We start from the raw sequence: 17532 nt of genomic DNA on the forward strand, positions 1-17532 counted from the left end.
CCAACAGTTTCCCGGTGCAATCCTCCCCCCCGCCCCCAGGGCGCAGCTCAGAGATCTCCCAGCAGCTGTGGTGGGCCCAGCACCGGACTCCTCTGTATGGAGCCCCTCGCCCTGGCGCACGGCCTGGACGGCGCTGTCCTCTGGGTTGTTTGAGGCTTTGCAGGGCGCCCACGTCCACTTTGGAGACAAACGCTCGGCCGCCGGGGGCACCAGGGCCCCCACAGGAGGTCCTCACAGACCCAGTCCTGCCCCGCGCCTGCCACGGCTGCCCCCTCACCACTCACCCCTCAGCGTCTGGACAGCCGCCTCCCCGGCCGCCACCCATCCCATGCCCCTGGCCACACCCTTCCTCCCAGGGAGGCTGGTTTCTACCCAGAATTCTCGCTGTCACGCCATCAGCCCTGACCACTTCCTCCAGGTGTCAGGGGTGGCAGAGACCAGGAGGAGCCGCGAGGCCTCTGACCGCTGCATCCACGCCCTGGCTGAGGCCTCGGGGGCCTGCGCTCCCTGCTTGGAGCTCGTCCCTTGTGTCCACGTGCTGGACGCCAGCCGCTCGCGTGCCGGCGGCGCCTGTCCCATCCGTGACACCCGCGGCCCCGGCACCCAGGCGCCCTGCACGGTGGCTGTGCGCGGTGAGGGATCTGGAAGGCACGGGTGACCCCGGCCTCGCAGTAAAGTCAGCAGGATCGGCCTTTCCCGAACTCAGAACAAACCAGGGCACGAGGCCTTCGGGGCTGCTCCCGGCTCAGCCTCCATCCGTCCCCAGCGGGCCCGCAGCTCCGGGCTCACCGGGCCAGTGAGGACCCCGGGCGCTCCCCAGTGGGCGAGGCCCCGCCCAGGCACCCCTGGGCCTGCGGTGCCGCCCAGAGCAGGTGCCTCGGGGCCACAGCGCCCCTGTCTCGGGCGCCTGTCCCTGGCTGCGCCCAGCAGGCAGCAGAAGCCAGGAGAACGGGTTGAGCTCATGGTCCCTCTGTGACGCCGGCTGTAGGGTCGCAGACGGGGTGGGCACATGTCTCCCCTCAGACCCCTCCGGGGCCATGGCACTGCGGGCCGGAGCCACAGCTGCACACCCACCTCCCAGGGCCCCGGACCTCCACCACCTCAGGAGCAGGGGTCCCCACGGCACTGTCCTCTAAGGCGGCCTGCTAGTTCGCTGTGCCTCCCAAAGCCGTTTGTCCCGACAAGAGCTAAGCTCGGAGCGGCCTGTGGCCCGCTGTGCCACGCAGGAGAACTGGGCGCTGCGGGAGAGGGCCATCTGGACGCGTCCGAACGTCCCCTCGGGACCCCCGCGTCCCGCACAGGAGTGCCTGGGTCAAGACTGGGCTCCCTGCTGGGGTGCACTCCGGGGAGCGGCAGGCCCTGGCCTCGGGGGAGACCCAGATGTAGCTCCTGGCTCAGCCTGGCCCGGCCCTGGCTGCTACAGGCGTGAGGGGAGTGAGCCAGTGTATGAAGACCTTTCTCTCTCTCCCTCCCTCTCTCATACACACATTTAAAGTAATCAAAGCCAGTGGACTGCTGATGCTGTGTGTGGTTCAGCACAGACGTCGGAGAGGTTGGTGCAGGTTTCCACGCTTCCCTGAGCACAGTGCGCTCCTCCCTTTAAGTTGGACGAATCGAGAGCCCGCTTTGGTTTTTAAAGATAACGGTGGTTTCGAGTCTTTGTTTCTTTGAGAGGCAGAAAGAGAGAGCTGCATCTGCTGCCCCCCGCCCCCAGCCGCCCCAGTGGCCAGGCCAGGTCTCCCCTGTGTGCGGTGGGGCCTCGTGGGCTCTGCAGGGTGGGCAGCTGGGTCTGGCGCGGAGGTGGGGGCGGGCGGCCCCCGGTGCCTCGGCCAGGCCACACGGGGCGCCTGGGGCACGGCTCCGGCTCCGAGAGCCTCCTGCTCTGTGCCGAAGCCCTGGGGAGCTCTGGTCGCACACGCACACACACCGAGTCGGGGGTTTGGGGTCTTTTCTAAGACGTGCTTCTGTGCGTATTTATAGGGTAGCAGACGCTGTTCCACCCCAGTGCTCACCGTGCACCAGCCACTCAGCGTTCACCATGGACGCCCGCGGACACTCGGCGTTTCGTCACGGTGACGGTGTTCGGGATCCTTGCTCCCAGAAATACCGGTACCTTGTCAACCTGCAGCCGCCGCTGTGCGGGCAACACCAGAGCTTCTCGCTCTGCCGGCTGGAACTCTGTGCCTGTCAACCAACCTCTCCCCGCCCCGCCCTCCCCGTCCTCTCCCCGCCCCGCCCTCCCCGTCCTCTCCCCACCACCGAACTCCACGTCTGTGCGTCCGCTCCTCTCGACTCCACGCGTGGACGGGACCCTGAGACGCTCGCCTGTCTGTGCTGGGAGAATGACCTCCGGTGGCGTCCACGCTGAAGCTGGCAAGGCCTTGGCTGCCCACTGCGTGTGCACACCTAGTATCCTGTGCCCCATCGCTGGCCGGTGGATGCTCGGCTTGTCCCCTGTTGAGGCCGAGTGGCTGCCACTGCGTGTGCACACCACCTGTCCTGTGCCCTGTCACCAGCCGGTGGACACTCAGCTTGTCCCCCTGTTGATGGCTGAGTGGCTGCCCTCTGCGTGTACACACCTAGTGTCCTGTGCCCCATCGCTGGCCGGTGGATGCTCGGCTTGTCCCCTGTTGAGGCCGAGTGGCTGCCACTGCGTGTGCACACCACCTGTCCTGTGCCCTGTCACCAGCTGGCTTGTCCCCTGTTGATGGCCGAGTGGCTGCCCACTGCGTGTCCTGTGCCCCATCATGTGTGTGTGGAGGTGTATGTGTGTGTGTGTGCACGTGTGGGAGCTGTGTCTCCGTGTGCGTGTGTGTGTGCACGTGTGGGAGCTGTGTCTCCGTGTGCGTGTGTGTGTGCACGTGTGGGAGCTGTCTCTGTGTGTGCGTGTGCGTGTGTGTGTGTGCACGTGTGGGAGCTGTGTCTCTGCCTGTGTGAGGGAGGTGTATGTGTGTGTGTGGGGGCTGTGTCTCCGTGTGCACGTGTGCATGTGTGTGTGTGCACGTGTGGGGGCTGTGTCTCCGTGTGCACGTGTGCATGTGTGTGTGTGTGCACGTGTGGGAGCTGTGTCTCTGCCTGTGTGAGGGAGGTGTATGTGTGTGTGGGGGCTGTGTCTCCATGTGCACGTGTGCATGTGTGTGTGTGCACGTGTGGGGGCTGTGTCTCCGTGTGCACGTGTGCATGTGTGTGTGCACGTGTGGGAGCTGTGTCTCCGTGTGCATGTGTGCATGTGTGTGTGTGCACGTGTGGGAGCTGTGTCTCTGTGTGCGCGTGTGCGTGTGTGTGTATGCGTGTGACTCGTCTCCACACCAGGTCCTGGCATGTCTGGGGGACACATCCTTTTCTCTCTTCCCCTCCTGATCCTTCCGCCTCTTCCTCCAACCTCTTGGGATGCACAAAACGCAGGTGCGTGGAGGCTGCGCCCCGGCCGGACCGGCCTGACCCCGAGGAAGAACGGGTGTCTGCCTTCTGTTTCCTGCCTTTTCTTTTGTGACCACAGGGCAATTTCTCGTCCCCAGAGCTGTGTCCCAGGCCACCGTGTCCCCAGGCCCCGCCCACTCCGCTTCCTCGGGAAGACCCTCTGGAACTAGCAACGCCCCGTTGCGAGGAGGAAGCCAGCGTGGGGAGATGCGGTTCCCGTACGTAAGGCCATTTGCCGGCGTCCTAACCGGCAGAGCTTTGGGCAAAACCAGAACCAAGAGATTCAGTTTGTTGTCAGAAATTCCCCTCTCTCCATTTCTCAGTTTCTCTTGCTTAGGGTGAAACCCTGAGCTGCAAACCCCAAAATCCGAAACTCGCGGCCCCTTCACCCAACTCCCAGGAGGCTTCAGGTCTGGGCTCAGGATGGGCGGCCAGTGTCTGACCGCTGTGCAAGCATCCGAACCCTGGGAACCCTGGGAACCCTGGGAACCCTGGGAACTCCGTCCCCCGCGCTGCTTATCCCCTCCTAACGTCTCGCGGCAGGGCTGTGGTTGCAAAACCCGGCAGCCGAGCCAAAGGCAAAGGGTGTTCACTGGAGAGTGGACTGGGCTGCCCCTCAGGGTCTGCATTAGCAGGGAGCCAGCGCCGGGCGCCGGGTCCGGGCACCGGGGCGTGGGCTGCCGGTGTCCTGACCCGCATCTCGCCACCGGGCCATCACTGCCCCGGATCCGTCTTGTAAGAGAAGGCGTCCGCCTCCTCAGCTGCCCCTCGGGCCCACTCGGACGCCACGCACTCATTCCTGGGTCTGCAGGTTAGAATGCGGATTCTCTGAAATTCTTCTCAAATGCTCTTCCATTAGCAACAAACACGGAAGTGCTAGAACAACAGCAGGCTGCACTGATCATCTGACATTTTTCTTGCCTACTTATTTAAAAAAATCAGAGCTCTCATATTTTGGATGCAGCTTGTCTGTGAGGAGCGCGCCGAGCGTTTCCCGCAGCGTAGACAGACGTGAGGGAAGATGGTCAGAACCGGGGAACGTGGCTGCTGCGCCTTCTCCCTGTGACGGCCGCCGGCCGAAGCCCGCACCGTGTCCGCACCTGCACAGCTTCACCTGTGGCTCACCGCGACAGGCAGTTCAAAGGTTGACCGCTGCGCCTCTGCCCCCTAAAGGCGCGTGCTGGTTTTCTCACACGCGTGCACCCGTGTGCATGCAGCAGGAGGAACGTGTGAGGAGGGCGGGGCTGGCAGGTGCCTCACACGGCGCTGAGCCCCAGTGAAGGACGGAGGCCCCAGGAGACCGAGGTGCACCTGCTGCAGAATTGCTACGGCAACCACCACCGCCTGAAACCACAAGATACAGGTTTTCTTTTCTGTTTTTTAATAAGATTTATTTATATATATTTGAGATTTATTTATATATATTTGAGATATATATTTGAGGCGGAGGATTAGCTTATTAAGCCACGGCGCCAGCCCAGTTATTCTTTTTTTTAAAAGGTTTATTTATTTATTTGAAAGTCAGAGTTACACAGAGAGAGGAGAGACAGAGAGAGAGAAGAGAGAGGTCTTCCATCCACTGGTTCACTCCTCAAATGACCACAATGGCCAGAGCTGCACTGATCTGGAGCCAGGAGCCAGGAGCTTTTCCAGGTCTCCCACACGGGTGCAGGGGCCCAAGGACTTGGGCCATCTTCTACTACTATCCTAGGCCACAGCAGAGAGCTGGATCGGAAGTGGAGCAGCCAGGACTCGAACCAGCACCCACATGGGAGGATTAAACTTCCATGCCACAGCGCCACCCCTTTTAATTTTAAGTTTTATCAAGCACGACACTTGTGCTTGATAAGAATCAAATCACACAGGAGAACTCTGGAAAACAGCTACTTCCCCAGCAAGCCCTGGAGAGAGCCGATCTCTCGTAGCTGCTCCTATGTTTAGCTCTTTGGCTGGCTACACAAAATTTATTTATTTATCTGAGAGGTAGAGTTATAGACATAGAGAGGGAGACAGGGAGAGAGGTCTGCCATCCTCTGGTTGACTCCCAAATTGGCTGCAATGGCCAGAGTTGAGCCAGGAGCTTCTTCCAGGTCTCCCATGCAGGTGCAGGGCCCAAGGACTTGGGCCATCTTCTACTGCTTTTCCAGGCCACAGCAGAGAGCTGGATCAGAAGAGGAGCAGCCGGGACTCGACCCATTTAGGGTGCCGGTCCTGCAGGCGGAGGCTCAGCCCCCACACTACATTTTCCTATGCACACCACCCCCCTCAGCTTTGCTGTTGTGGGTAATTTAGCCAGGACCGTGGCGGACTGTGCAGATGGCTCTTGGAGATCCTGATTTCAATTCTCCGGACAAACACTGGACCCTACAGTAGTTCCGTTCAAATCTTGTGAGAAAACTCCAGTGTCGGTTTCTCCATGTCCTTACACAGGCTTTGTGTACGTGGAGCTGCTCGTGTGGTCGCTTCCTACAGACGGGAGGTGACAGTGCATTGCGGTTTCGATGTCTTTCCAGTGCCCACAGGCCAGCTGCATGACAGAAATGCCCATTCGTGCTCTGGGCCCATCGATTTTTTTTTTTTTTTGCTATTGAGTTGTGTGAGTTCCATGTGTGTATGTGTATGTTTGTGTGTACTTAAAAAATTATTTATTTGAGAGTCAGAGTTACAGCCAGAGGGAGAGGTCTTCCATCCACTGGTTCACTCCACAATTGGCCGCAACGGCCAGAGCTGGGCCGATCTGAGGCCAGGAGCCAGGAGCTTCATCTGGGTCTCCCAGGTGGGTGCAGGGCCCCAGGCACTTAGGCCGTTGTCCACTGCCTTCCCAGGCGCGTCAGCCGGCAGCAGGATCAGAAGGGGAGCAGCCGGGACTTGAACCAGTGCCCGTGTGGGATGGCGGCGCTGCCTGCGGTGGCTTAGCCTGCCGCACCACGGTGCCAGGCCCCCCAGCCTTTCACCAGACTCCTGGTCCGCAGACACCTGCCCCCCTGTGCAGAAGCCCGCAGCCTGACGTCGCCCGCCTCTCGATTTCTGCTTCTGCTGCCTGAGCTCTTGGGCCGTCTCCCAGAAATCACTGTCAAGTCCAAGCCGCGCAGTTGTCCATTTCCTTCTGGGCGTTTCACAGATTCAAGTCTTAGCTCTCAATAGCTTGTAAAAAGTTACTCATTTGTCTTTAATTCACTTGAAAGGCAGAGAGAGGGGAGGGAGAATGCTCCCATCGGCTGGTTTCCCTCCCCAGATGCCCACAGCAGCCAGAGCGGGGCTAGGAGGCCTGAACTCCCTGCGGGTCTCCCGTGTGGGTGCAGGGACCCAGCTCCCCGAGGCATCACGGCTGCCTCCCAGGTGTGCGTCCGCAGGAAGCCGAGTTGGAAGCAGAGCTGGGACTCAAAGGCAGCTGCTCCAGCAGGGGCACGCGTGTCCCAGGCGCCCACTGAACCCCCGTGCTAATGCCTGCCCCTTGACTCCCTGTCTTTAACCGCTGTGTGTGATGGTCAAACCGCGACCTGTCCTTGCTCGGTCATCAACACTGCCCCGGGTCCAGACCTCACCTGGGCCCAGCCCGTGCCCTTGAGGCCGCCCGCCCTCCCCTTGCCTGGGCTCTGGGGCCGAGAGCGTGGCTCGCGCCAGGTGGTCCCACTCCTCGCTGAGATGCCCACCGCAGCTCTTCGGGGCAAACATTTGTATTCGTATTTGTTTTCAACTTGGACCTTGACTCCACTCAAGCTTAGGTGTGAACCTGCCTTAGCTTTGTCGCCAGGGGGCCGCCCTGGCCACTGCCAACCTTACTTTTCCCCACGTCGGGGCAGCGATTGGTGCTCAGGACCTGAAGGCAGTCCATGCCTCGCGCAGGAAGAGTTGGCCTCTTGCGTGTGGGGGTGTAGAATTTCTGGGAGCGCCGTTGGCCTTGCCGCTGGGACGTGACGCGCCTGCCTTCCCACAGGTGCCCACAGCAAAGCCCCCGCAAAGGCAGCGGCCCCCGATGGTGACCGAGCAGCCCCGGCACTCGAGGGTGGCCTGACTGGAGCAGGCCCAGGGTGAGCGTCGACTCTATGGAAGTGTACGACACGGGCAGGGGCCAGGGACGGAGGGGAGATGCGGGTCCCTGGGGCTCAGGGGACAGCCAGGGTGCGTCCGTCCCCAAGCCCGAGCCAGGACCAGGCCCTCTGGGTCTCGGAGAGGAGGGAGGAGGAAAGGACAAAGAAGAGGGAACACTTCTGCTGACTCACCTTCTGTTTCCGCTGACTCACCTTCTGTTTCCGCTGACTCACCTTCTGTTTCCACTGACTCACCTTCTGTTTCCACTGACTTGCCTTCTCTTTCCAATGACTCGCCTTCTCTTTCCGCTGACTCGCCTTCTCTTTCCGCTGACTCAGCCTTCTCTTTCCGCTGACTCAGCCTTCTCTTTCCGCTGACTCGCCTTCTCTTTCCGCTGACTCACCTTCTCTTTCCGCTGACTCAGCCTTCTCTTTCCGCTGACTCGCCTTCTCTTTCCTCTGACTCGCCTTCTCTTTCCGCTGACTCGCCTTCTCTTTCCGCTGACTCGCCTTCTCTTTCCGCTGACTCACCTTCTCTTTCCGCTGACTCAGCCTTCTCTTTCCGATGACTCAGCCTTCTCTTTCCTCTGACTCGCCTTCTCTTTCCGCTGACTCGCCTTCTCTTTCCGCTGACTCGCCTTCTCTTTCCGATGACTCGCCTTCTCTTTCTGCTGACTCACCTTCTCTTTCCGCTGACTCACCTTCTCTTTCTGCTGACTCACCTTCTCTTTCCGCTGACTCACCTTCTCTTTCCGCTGACTCAGCCTTCTCTTTCCGATGACTCAGCCTTCTCTTTCCTCTGACTCGCCTTCTCTTTCCGCTGACTCGCCTTCTCTTTCCGCTGACTCGCCTTCTCTTTCCGATGACTCGCCTTCTCTTTCTGCTGACTCACCTTCTCTTTCCGCTGACTCACCTTCTCTTTCTGCTGACTCACCTTCTCTTTCCGCTGACTCACCTTCTCTTTCCGCTGACTCAGCCTTCTCTTTCCGATGACTCAGCCTTCTCTTTCCTCTGACTCGCCTTCTCTTTCCGCTGACTCGCCTTCTCTTTCCGCTGACTCGCCTTCTCTTTCCTCTGACTCGCCTTCTCTTCCCGCTGACTCGCCTTCTCTTTCCGCTGACTCGCCTTCTCTTTCCGCTGACTCGCCTTCTCTTTCCGCTGACTCACCTTCTCTTTCCGCTGACTCAGCACAGAGAGGCCACCTCGGTGTTCTGCTTACCCATTGTCCGCATTGTGCAGGGGCAATGCGGATTGGGAACGGAACTCCCCCCAGTGCAAATGCAACTGCAGCCATCAGGGAAGCAGAGCACGTGTTTGTGTTCCTGCCTCCTGTCCCTCCTCTGCTGAGCCCTGGAAGAGTCGCGACGGGGGCTCAGTGCCGGGACCGTGGTCAGAACGCAGTGCACAGGAACCCATCGGAACCTCGGCCCACGCCGGCGGTGCTGGCACCGAATCCCAGCTTCTGCTCGTGCGGGACGCTCGGACAGTGACCCAGCTGTGACGTCACCGCAGGTGTACGCCCAACACACAGGGTCCCCACAAACAGGCAGGGTTCCCCACAGACACGCAGGGTTCCCACAGACATGCAGAGTCCCCACAAACATGCAGGGGTCCCCACGGACACAGGGTCCCCCACGAACACACAGGGTTCCCACAGACACGCAGAGTCCCCACAAACACACAGGGTCCCCACAGATACACAGGGTCCCCCACAGACACGCAGAGTCCCCACAGACACACAGGGTCCCCCACAGACACGCAGGGTTCCCACAGACACGCAGAGTCTCCACAAACACACAGGGTCCCCACAGATACACAGGGTCCCCCACAGACACGCAGGGTTCCCACAGACACGCAGGGTTCCCACAGACATGCAGAGTCCCCACAAACATGTAGGGGTCCCCACGGACACAGGGTCCCCCACGAACACACAGGGTCCCCCACAGACACGCAGGGTCCCCCATGGACACACAGGGTCCCCTCAAACACGCAGGGTCCCCCACAGACACACAGGGTCCCCACAGACACGCAGGGTTCCCACAGACACACAGGGTCCCCACAAACATGCAGGGTCCCCACAAACACGCAGAGTCCCCACAAACATGCAGGGGTCCCCACGGACACAGGGTCCCCCATGAACACACAGGGTCCCCCACAGACACGCAGGGTCCCCACAAACACACAGGGTCCCCCACAGACATGCAGGGTCCCCACAAACACGCAGGGTCCCCACAGGACGCAGGGTCCCCTGCAAGCACGCAGGGTCCCCCTCAAACATGCAGGGTCCCCCACAGACACACAGGATCCCCACAGACACACAGGGTCCCCCACAGACACACAGGGTCCCCACAGACACACAGGGTCCCCCACAGACATGCAGGGTCCCCACAGACACACAGGGTCCCCACAGACACGCAGGGTCCCCCACAGACACACAGGGTCCCCACAGACACGCAGGGTCCCCACAGACACACAGGGTCCCCCACAAACACACAGGGTCCCCCACAGACATGCAGGGTCCCCACAAACACGCAGGGTCCCCCACAGACACGCAGGGTCCCCACAGACACACAGGGTCCCCACAGACACGCAGGGTCCCCCGCACACTCGCAGCATTCCCACGGACGTGGAAGCCACAGCAGAGAAGGAAGGAGCCGAGGCTGCTGTACCGAGGGTCGGCCCCGGGCCAGGTGCGCTCTGCACTGCCCCCGTCCACACCCAGGGCCCCCACGGGGTGCTGGTGCCTGGGGCCGGGAGGAGAGAGGAAGGCGGCGGCTACCTGGCCGCCTGTGCTGGGCTCTGTCCTCATTCAACCTTGGTTATTCAGCTGTGTTTGCCGAGGGCCTGGACGCGTGTGTCCGCGTGGACAACACACAGGCCGCCCCGCCCCAGGAAGCTCCGTTGGAGGTGACCATGACACTGGCGCGTCCCTGACCGTGAACGCGAGGCTGCAGAGCAAGCCGACGTGTGCTCCAGGTATGGCAGGCGGGGGTCTGGGTGTGGGCTCGGGCTGGCCCTCCCTGGGGAGGTGACCCCGAAGCTGGACACGCGGTGCCGTGCGGCGCAGACTCCGTGCCGTGCGGAGACTCTGACCAGCGTGGCTTCCGAAGAGGGCACGTGGCTCCTGTGTCGGAGACCGCTGCCGCCTCCGGGCGCTGTCTCCGTGGATGCAACGGTTTTCTGAGGTTCCCAGAATGCCCGAGGGACGGGGACGATGAGGAAACGGAGAGGCAGAGCCAGGAATCAGACCCCTAGCAGGCGCTGTCCGACCTCGAGGCCGGGGCTCGAGAGGGGCCTTTGGAAAGCTCCTGGGAACTGAAATTAAGGGACCTGTATCCAGCGCAAAATGGACTTGGAAATTCACACGCGCAGAGGGCCGTGGAAAAGCTCACGGGAAATGTGTCGTGTGAACCAGCTGGCACAGGCTTTCCAAACAGTTTGCGCCAAAACGTTTCGTTCCACGTTCCTGCCAGCCTCTTGCAGTCCCTCCTCCCTTACGGCTGTGTCGAGAGAACAAGCCCTGGGTGCCGCGTAGTCCGCGGTGCAGGGACGCAGGTGCCCGGTGCAGTGAGAGGCCCAGGTCACCAGCTCCACGCGAGGGCGGCGGGACCTCCGACTCTCCGACTGGCTCAACAGGGCTGCTCCGTTCCTGCTGAGTCGGAGACACCGAACTCCCGGCAGCTCCGAGAGACACGGGGGTGCCCAGGGGGCCACGCCGGGGGCGGGCCGTGCAGGCACAGCTGGCGCGTCCCGCCTCCCACCTCGCTCACGGCCACCTGCTCACGCTTGCTGACCCAGGCGCAGTTCCAACAGCGTGAGAAGGAAGACTTCGAGGTGCTTCCCAGGGAAAAAGCAGGGTTCCCCCACTCCGCGCCTCCTCTCTGCCTCACCGCCAGCTGTGGCTTCGCCTATTCACTGTGTTCTGTTCTGGGAGGGTCACACGGGGCCCCCGGGGGGTCCAGGAGCCGGCAGGGACAGAGGCTGCCTGTGCCTGGGCCCTCGGAATCTGTTTTGTAGTGCCTGTGAGTCTGTGTGTGCATGTGTGTGTGTGTACATGAATGTGTGTCTCCAGTCTGTCTGTGGGTATGTGTGCCTGTGTCTCTGTGTACATGGCCATGGGTGTGCGCATGTCTAGGTATCTCTGTGTGTGTGTCCTGTCTGTGTCTGTGTTTGTGTGTCTGTGTGTGTGTCTGTGTGTGTATCCTGTCTCTGTGTGTGTGTCTCTGTGCGTGATTCTGTGTGTGTGTCTGTGTCTGTGTGTGTGTGTCTCTGTGTGTTCTGTGTGTGTGTGTCCTGTCTCTGTGTGTTTCTGTGTGTGTCTCTGAGTGTGTGTCCTGTCTCTGTGTGTGTGTCTCTGTGTACATGGCCATGGATGTGTGCATGTCTATGTGTCTGTGTGTGTGTCCTGTCTGTGTGTGTTTCTGAGTGTGTGTCTGTGTATGTGTGTGTCTGTGTGTGTCTCTCTGTGTGTTTCTGTGTGTGTGTTTGTGTGTGTGTCTCTGTGTGTCCTGTGTGTGTTTCTGTGTGTGTATGTATGTGTCTGTGTGTGTCTCTGTGTGTGTCCTGTCTCTGTGTGTTTCTGTGTGTGCGCCTGTGTATGTGTGTGTTTGTGTGTGTGTCTCTGTCTCTGTGTGTGTCTCTGTGTGTCCTGTGTGTGTTTCTGTGTGTGTATGTGTGTGTGTCTCTCTGTGTGTTTCTGTGTGTGTCCTGTGTATGTGTGTGTTTCTCTGTGTGTGTCTCTGTCTCTGTGTGTGTCTCTGTCTGTGTGTCCTGTGTGTGTGTGTGTGTCTGTGTGCATTATATTCTCCGGGTGCTGCCAGGGCCACACCCCCCGTGAGGTGCATCTGAGGGAGGCGTGCCCTGAGAAGCGTGCCCAGCGCAGCCTGGCGCCGTGGGAGTCCATGCCTTCCGGCCGCAGGTGTACCAGCTAACTCCTGACTCTGCTGTGATCCGCAGCCCCGGGGACTCCTCCAGGCGTCCGTCCCAGGCTCCCTGCCAACAGCCAGCAGGGTGGCGCTGTGCGGTGGGGACGAAACGCGGCCACCAGGGTCCTCACCACCCTGGGCGCCAGTGCGTGGCAGGCCCTGGACTTGCAGGGCTGTTTCTGCAGCCCGCCACCTCCCCATCCGAGCTGGCGGCGGTGTGGAGCGCTGGGCCGTTGGAGCGAGCGAGCCGTCTTCCCTCTGAGGAGTGACTTGGAGGCCTGGCCGCCGGCCTTGTTTATGGTCCCTGCGGATGGGAGGGGCAGAAGGCTGGGGACCCTCGAGCTCCTCGCTGCCCCCCCCCCCCCACTGGTCCCATCAACAGCCTCACCCCAGGGATTACAGAAATATTTGCTGTTCCCAGAACTTGACGTAGGCGCTGTCCCAGGAGGGCTGGGTATCCAGTGGCTGTGTCCTCGGCGGCCTGGCTTCAGCCTCTGCGAGCTGGGAGGAAGTGCAGCGGGCAGCAGCCCCTCCGAGGGCCGTGAGCACCACGGTCAGTGGTCACCGAGCCTTGACTGAGCATGCCCTCCCTAGGGCCACGTGCCAGGGGCCATCCTTGGGGTCAGCGTGGTGTCCACGGATGCCTGCTGCACTCTGGCCACGGTGGCTGACACCCCGGCCACAGCGCTTCGACAGGAGACAGCAGGGAGGTAGAGCTGCAAGGTGAGGGACCACTGGCCCACAGCCAGCCCCGCCCATGGCCTCGAGGGAGGAGCAGAGCCCCGACGCCCAGCAGGGCTGTGCGGTTTCCCTGGCCACCAGCGGGGGAGCACACGGGGGTGGGCATGGACCACAGAGGGGTCTCCTATGGATGACTCGTCCATCCCACCAACACGCAGGACTCCCCAGGGGCTGTGGAGGACAGCAAGTGAGACGCGCGTGGTCAAGGTAATGGAACGTGTGTGGTGACCGGCAATCTGGCACCCACGGCCTGAGGCACAGGTGGCCGCTTGCCCCGTTCTCAAGGGAGTAAAATCCTACGCACAGGGTAGCAGCTCTATGGGGTCTGGAAATGAGCAGGCGGCACTGTAACCCTGGCAGGGCCAAGGTGACCTAGCTGCGGAAGAAGCCTTGAGTCCCGGGTGCCGGGTCAGCCGCAGTGAGGAACCAGGGGCCGTCTCTGGCCAGCCTGGGCGAGGGTGAGGCAGGGCAGTGAGTCGGGACCGAGTGACTGGGTACTAGGGACGACACTGCCTCCCCGCGTCATGGCAGTTTCCACCATCTTTGTGCTGGGAACACCTTCCAGCCAAGTCACCCCCTAGCCAGCGGCCACATGCCTGGGCACAGGCCTGTCTCACGGCCCGTGACAGCTGGCCCCATTCTGCGGCCCCAACCCTCCTCCCTCAGTAACACGTCGGAGGAGCCAAGGGTTGGGAGCAAGAGTAGAAAGAAAGTGGGGCTGTCAGAGACGACATGGGAAAATGGAACCCCAGGGTCTCCAGCTCCGCCACCCCACCCCCAGCCAAGTGACCTGGAGCCCAGGCAGTGGCCATGCTGACACCCCAGGGGACCGGCGCTCCAGGGCCAAATGTCCACTGTGAGTAGAACTCCCGGCCCGAACCAGCGGCTTCCAGCTGTGGCTGAGCCGTGGCTGGGGCAGCAGCCCCCACCTGCCAGGCTTCAGCCAGGATCTCAGGGGCTCCGGGACTAGACCACGCTGCGCGTCCAGTGGCAAGTTAATGTAGAACACACAAAACCGCTGAAGAGCCACAGAGACCTGCAGCTGACACTCCCACGTGCCACAGCGCCGGTCCTCCAGCGGGCATCCAGCCCGTGGTCCTGGGGGCGGCTCGCGTGGCCCTTCCGACGCCCAAGGACCTGCAGGTCAGCTGGGTCGTTTGTCACGGGGCTGGCCCTCGGCAGGCGCTCAGGACAGCTCTGAAAGCCGACGGCAGCCCCGGTCCTGCCCTAGAGGCTTGACCCACTGGCTGCTCGGGGCACTGGGATTTCCTTCACGCTCAGAACGTGGGTCGCACTCAGCGTGATTCTGTGTCCACGGGGCTCCCAGCGGCACCGCATTTCCCCGCCCCATCTGTCCGACAAGTAAAAGCCTCACTTTTGCGGTCCTCTACAGGGAGTGGTCACCTCGCGTGTGTGTGCGTTGCAGGCTACTTCCAGACCAACTGCAGGAGAGGGAAACGCCGACGGCGCGGTTGGTGGCGAGCACCAGAGCAGGGTCTCTGACTTCACTTAGCCCGGCAGTACCTTGGTCTACTCCGCAGCTCTCCGCCAGGTGTAGGGGACAGGCAGCTCTCTGCCAGGTATAGGGGACAGGCAGCTCTCCAACAGGTGTAGGGTACAGGCAGCTCTCTGCCAGGTAGGTATAGGGGACAGGCAGCTCTGCCCCGGGTGTAGGGGACAGGCAGCTCTCCCCCGGGTGTAGGGGACAGGCAGCTCTGCCCCGGGTGTAGGGGACAGGCAGCTCTCCCCCGGGTATAGAGGACAGGCAGCTCTGCCCCGGGTGTAGGGGACAGGCAGCTCTCCCCCGGGTATAGGGGACAGGCAGCTCTCCCCCGGGTGTAGGGGACAGGCAGCTCTCCCCCGGGTGTAGGGGACAGGCAGCTCTCCCCCGGGTGTAGGGGACAGGCAGCTCTGCCCCGGGTGTAGGGGACAGGCAGCTCTGCCCCGGGTGTAGGGGACAGGCAGCTCTCCGCCAGGTGTAGGGGACAGGCAGCTCTCCCCCTGGTGTAGGGGACAGGCAGCTCTCCGCCAGGTGTAGGGGACAGGCAGCTCTCCCCCGGGTGTAGGGTACAGGCAGCTCTCCCCCGGGTGTAGGGGACAGGCAGCTCTGCCCCGGGTGTAGGGGACAGGCAGCTCTGCCCCGGGTGTAGGGGACAGGCAGCTCTCCCCCGGGTATAGAGGACAGGCAACTCTGCCCCAGGTGTAGGGGACAGGCAGCTCTCCGCCAGGTGTAGGGGACAGGCAGCTCTCCCCCGGGTGTAGGGGATAGGTAGCTCTCTGCCAGGTAGGTGTAGGGGACAGGCAGCTCTCCGCCAGGTGTAGGGGACAGGCAGCTCTCCGCCAGGTGTAGGGGACAGGCAGCTCTCCCCCAGGTGTAGGGGACAGGCAGCTCTCCGCCAGGTGTAGGGGACAGGCAGCTCTGCCCCAGGTGTAGGGGACAGGCAGCTCTCCCCCTGGTGTAGGGTACAGGCAGCTCTCCCCCTGGTGTAGGGGACAGGCAGCTCTCCCCCTGGTGTAGGGGACAGGCAGCTCTCCCCCTGGTGTAGAGGACAGGCAGCTCTCCCCCTGGTGTAGGGGACAGGCAGCTCTCCCCCGGGTGTAGGGGACAGGCAGCTCTGCCCCAGGTGTAGGGGACAGGCAGCTCTCCCCCTGGTGTAGGGGACAGGCAGCTCTGCCCCGGGTGTAGGGGACAGGCAGCTCTCTGCCAGGTGTAGGGGACAGGCAGCTCTCCCCCTGGTGTAGGGTATAGGCAGCTCTCCCCCGGGTGTAGGGGACAGGCAGCTCTCTGCCAGGTGTAGGGGACAGGCAGCTCTCCCCCGGTTGTAGGGGACAGGCAGAGGTCACCAAGGTTTGGGGCTGCTGCAGACGGCAAACAGCTCATGCCCAGGGCCCACCGCCGGCCCCACTCCCCTCGGCTCTCACCCTGCCTGTCTGCTCCCACGTCCGCCTCTCCCTTAAAGGCCTGGCTCACGCCACCCCTGGCCATGCTGTAAGACCCCCCACCCCACCTGGGGACTTCCTCAGAGCCCTGTCCTGTGGTGTGTGCTGTTGCCCCACCCAGCCACACCCCTCCTGCGGGCCGCCCTGGGCCTACTCCCGAGTTCACAGCACTCAGCGGTTCAGTTAATACGTTTCTGATCGATCTGTGAACTGGATACGTCATCGTCCGGCCAGCATCCAAAAACACTGTTCTGAGAAGCGTATTTTCTCCCTGTCCGCTGGAGGGGACCACAAAGGTCAGTCTTTGCTGCAGGAGTTCCCGGCTGCACTCCGGCCGCCTGCGACTGCCCCTCGCCAAGCCCTGCGGCCGTCCTGAGCCTCCGGGTCTCCGTGTGGAGCCTTTTGTCTCTGACTGATCCTGCAGACCTTAATGGACCGATCGGTTTGCTCTCGTAATTCACTTGCTCGAGAACCGATGGTGGCTCCCTAGTGACGCTGGTTTTTACCTGAAATGCCTGTTTGTCAGGCCTCATCCGAACCACTGAGCCCACAGCCATTGGCCCTCTCCTTCCTGTTCCACCCACCCCATGCAGACTGTGCACCCCGGTCCAGCAGGCTGTGCCACTCCCATGGCGCCCGCGCCACACCCCCCCAGCCCACTGCCAGCCGCCACCTGCCCTCAGGCTCGTCCCCGCTCCATCTCCGCAGAACGGCTGCCCAGGCCCCGCCATCTCTCCTTCCCCTGGGTTTCTGATCCCACGGCCGCCATTGCTCCCTAGTGAGGCGCTGGTTTGACATCTGCTGTCCACGTCGCTGTAAGCTCCGAGGGCGATGCTCATCGCCGTGCGTCCGGCTCCCAGCCTGTCACCGTGTGCCCCGTAAATGGTGACTCCTCACCCTGAACAAGGAAAGGAAACCCCACTGCGGCAGCAGCAATGCCGCGCGAGGCCAGTCAGGGCACAAAACGTCAAGAAGAAAGCTCTGAGTCCGTGTGGGGGATGGCACTGATGGCTGTGAGGGGATCGTGTGACACGCATCCGATGTAGTCCAGACAGCGGCTGGGCCGCCGCCTTGATGACACTAAGAGTGGCCACATTTTCATCCATTCTTCCGCGCACACAGGCACCTGCCCCGCATGCCGGCGCTGGCCTTGCGGGAGGCGGGGAGAAACGGTCCGCAGGAACCGTGGTGCGGGGCGGGCTGAGAGACGGCGGGACGGTGGTCAGACGGCCACACTGCGGACGGACTCAGCGCACCAGGGGCTGGGGGGAGCAGGCGAAGGGCGTGAATCGCGGGAAAGGGGCCGTGTCTGCCCGCCGTCCTGCAGGGGCCGGGCGGCCACTGGGGCGCCATCGTGGCGGCTGCAGAGCGCGGTCCCAGCCAGGGGACCCCCAGCATCCCCGCGCGCCCACAGGCGTGACTTCCCAGCAAACCCCTGGGCTTGTGGGGTACATTCAGCCCTCACCGGAGCACTT

The sequence above is a fragment of the Lepus europaeus genome, chromosome 14 (assembly GCF_033115175.1).
Source record: "Lepus europaeus isolate LE1 chromosome 14, mLepTim1.pri, whole genome shotgun sequence".
Taxonomy (NCBI): Eukaryota; Metazoa; Chordata; class Mammalia; order Lagomorpha; family Leporidae; genus Lepus; species Lepus europaeus.